The sequence below is a fragment of the Rutidosis leptorrhynchoides genome, chromosome 2, assembly GCF_046630445.1.
Source record: "Rutidosis leptorrhynchoides isolate AG116_Rl617_1_P2 chromosome 2, CSIRO_AGI_Rlap_v1, whole genome shotgun sequence".
Lineage (NCBI taxonomy): Eukaryota > Viridiplantae > Streptophyta > Magnoliopsida > Asterales > Asteraceae > Rutidosis > Rutidosis leptorrhynchoides.
In genome coordinates this window covers 104,872,882-104,876,964 of record NC_092334.1, presented here as the reverse complement: position 1 = coordinate 104,876,964, position 4,083 = coordinate 104,872,882, and positions in this window count along the sequence as shown.

The window sequence follows — 4,083 nt, the reverse complement described above, 5'->3', positions numbered from 1 at the left end:
GAGTTGACTCTGGTCCCGGTTCCAGATTTTTGAACGTCCTTGCGTACAATTTAATATCTTGTACTTTGCGTTTTGCGTCTTGTACTCTTGTAATTTCGAGACGTTTCTCATCAATAATTTGAACCACTTTGATTGTACTTTGTATTTTTTAACTTTTTGGTCGTTTGCGTCTTCAATTCGTCGAATTTGTCTTTTGTCTTCACCTTTTATTATTTAAACGAATATCACTTGTAAATAGAACAATTGCAACTAAAAGCTTGTCTTTCTTGAGGGATAATGCTATGAAATATATGTTCGTTTTTAGCATTATCAAATATTCCCACACTTGAGCGTTGCTTGTCCTCAAGCAATATAGTCTTGAAATAAAAACACTAGAATCACTTCTTTATTCTTCACACTTTGTACATCAGTGATTTCTATACGGCGGTATAAACAATGATAGTAACGTTATGGTTTACAGTCTCACATGACTATGAAAATTTAGATCCTTTAGGAAATTGGATCTTTATGAAAACATTTGATCTTTTGAAAATTCAATCTAGCTTTTACCCCAGATAAGTTTTCCGGAATAACCCTTCACCGGTGTTTGCAAAAATCTTTTTGTGGGTTTGTTGGGTTTCAGATTTGAAAATTTTAGCTCAAAACTTGCGGTTTTGTGTCACCCACTTGCTAACCTTGTATTGGGAAAGCAACACGTCCAGTTTACTTGCTCTGTATAGGTAAACTACCGTCCAGTTGTAAAGGAAAGCGTTGAACAAGCAACTGTTAAGGCAATGTCCCCTGACATGCTTTTAATTATGGTTTATAACGTGTCGAATGCAATTACTATTCTTTGTAGGAGCAATAGTAAAGATCACCCTATAATTTTTCGGTCTGGCACAAGGTCCTGTCTTCGACCATGCTATGCAACCACCGTTCTTACGGTTGACACCCGAATTGGTTCAGGTGACCTAATGAATTTCGGTGAATTCTTAGGATTTTACGTTCAATGGTAATGAACGCATTGAAAATAGGTTTTCAGAAAATATATCGGTTTGTAATTTTGATCAAAATATTTTCTCGTTCAAGCTCGAGTTTAGATATCATTGAATTCCATGAGTTTGTAATTCTCAATCTTTAAAGTCAATCTCTAGGATTGAGTAATATCAAGCTTAAAAGCTGATTTTTGATCTTTAAGGAGATTATCCTTTCTGGGGATCTGATTCATTAGTCTTATCAAGCTAATTTGCACGGTGCCCTCCCCATTTTACGAGACAGATCCTCTCATTGTTAGGATAAGTCTGACCATTTGGCGACCCTGTTTGATGCTGAGGTCCGTGGATTTCCTGCTGATTTTAGAGAATACTTTTCAAGGTTTTTCATAGACTCTACAACTGGTCTGGACGACAACTTCCTGACCTAAATCAAGAAACGCGTGTCTTTTTCGGAAGACTTTACTTCCTTTTAATGATGGAATTGATTCATCGTGTAGATCCATCTTTCTTTCAAATATATTACAGTTTTCCGGGTAAAACAGTTAATTTTGTCCAAAACAAAAGTATCTTCAATTATTTGTACAAAAATATGTGATATATGTTCAAAATAACTTGGTAAATTTTTCCCACACTTGGCTTTTATTTTCCTTTCTTTGCCTTTTATTGTCCTTTATTCCATTTTAAATGAATTCTAACATTTTGGGTTGTTTCTCAATTTATGTCCTTTCCGAGGTAACAATAATTTCGGTGTTAATACCTAGTTTTATCGCTCATAAATATGTATAAACATGATTTTGAGTTCATTTAATTGAAAATTTTGAAAAATTTTACTAGAATTGGGTAGTCAGTATATAAGACTAGGGATGTTCTTTATTATCAGAGAGCACAAGATTCTAATACAGCTACTGCGTTACTAGTATTTTTAATGGTAACCAAGTGTATAAGTTAAAATTTTAAAAATTCGAAAGAATTTAACCCCTTCCCACACTTAAGATCTTGCAATGCCCTCATTTGCAAGAAATCAGTAACAATTTAAATTATTGAGGGCGATTAGCGTAGAAAAATGATTAAATTTTACCAAAGTTTCCAAACATATTGGCGTTTGTTTGTTGAATGATAAATGGTGCACATCATTTGTTCATTCCGTCTTGTTGTTACATCACATTTGTTTTTCATTTTGTCTTCAAAATCAGTAGCTTTTGCTGAACTTAATGTCAGTCTTTGAAAATGCGTTGTTTTACCCTGTTGTGTACATGAAATAAAATACATACAATACAAATATAAACATGCATGGTAATTTGAAATGGGACTTAAAATCCCACTTTCAAATCAAATATGAAATATTAGTACAACAAATAAAAATATTAAACATTACAATAAAAGTATCAAAATATAATGTGTTTAAACATAAATAAATAAAAATAATAAAAAGATAAAAATCACAGAAATCACCAACAGGAACTATATCAATCTGGATAGGGGTTCCAGTTCATGTCATCGGTCGGGTTCCATGGTTGGTGATAGGTGTACTGGTAGGCCTGGTTAGGGTCGTAGAGAGTATATGGTGGTCTCATCTCTGGCTGATGTGGAGGATAGTAAGCAGGTCGGGTCAGTACGTAGTGATCCTGAGGTGATAGCCGACTCATGATCTGACGCTGGTGATAGTCCCATCTATCATGCTGTCGTTGCCTGGAATGCTCGTACTCATTCCGGGCTTGCCACTGCTCGTACCGTTTATGTCTCTCCTCATTTGTCATATCTACCTCATCTACACGCTGGTAGACGTCAGTCATAGCCTCCCTAATAACATCCCTAATGTCATTTGCTTCCTCCATTTCCTCATCTGAACCTCTCTCTACCTGAGGATGATTATAAACATAGGGTATTGCCTGATTGCGTCTTCTTTTTAATACCTTTGCACCCTGATAGACCCTCAATCCTAAAGGCTCAACCTGTTCCCTACATACCATAAGTGGACCCCTTGATCCCTATCTACACCCAAATACTCTCCAATGAGAGTAACAAAAATACCTCCTCCTATTATTCCCCCTTCCTGTATTCCTTCCAACATCTTAGACAAATAAAAACTGTAGTGACCCGAACTTTTCCATGTTTATATATATTAATTGAGATTGATATTTACATGATTCAATGTTTCCAACATGTTAAGCAATCAAACTTGTTAAGACTTGATTAATTGAAATATGTTTCATATAGACAATTGACCACCCAAGTTGACCGGTGATTCACGAACGTTAAAACTTGTAAAAACTATATGATGACATATATATGGATATATATATATATATAGTTAACATGATACTATGATAAGTAAACATATCATTAAGTATATTAACAATGAACTACATATGTAAAAACAAGACTACTAACTTAATGATTTTTAAACGAGACATATATGTAACGATTATCGTTGTAAAGACATTTAATGCATATATATCATATTAAGAGATATTCATACATGATAATATCATGATAATATAATAATTTAAAATCTCATTTGATATTATAAACATTGGGTTAACAACATTTAACAAGATCGTTAACCTAAAGGTTTCAAAACAACACTTACATGTAACGACTAACGATGACTTAACGACTCAGTTAAAATGTATATACATGTAGTGTTTTAATATGTTTTTATACACTTTTTAAAGACTTCAATACACTTATCAAAATACTTCTACTTAACAAAAATGCTTACAATTACATCCTCGTTCAGTTTCATCAACAATTCTACTCGTATGCACCCGTATTCGTACTCGTACAATACATAGCTTTTAGATGTATGTACTATTGGTATATACACTCCAATGATCAGCTATTAGCAGCCCATGTGAGTCTCTTAACACATGTGGGAACCATCATTTGGCAACTAGCATGAAATATCTCATAAAATTACAAAAATATGAGTAATCATTCATGACTTATTTACATGAAAACAAAATTACATATCCTTTATATCTAATCCATACACCAACGACCAAAAACACCTACAAACACTTTCATTCTTCAATTTTCTTCATCTAATTGATCTCTCTCAAGTTCTATCTTCAAGTTCTAAGTGTTCTTCATATATTCTACAAGTTCT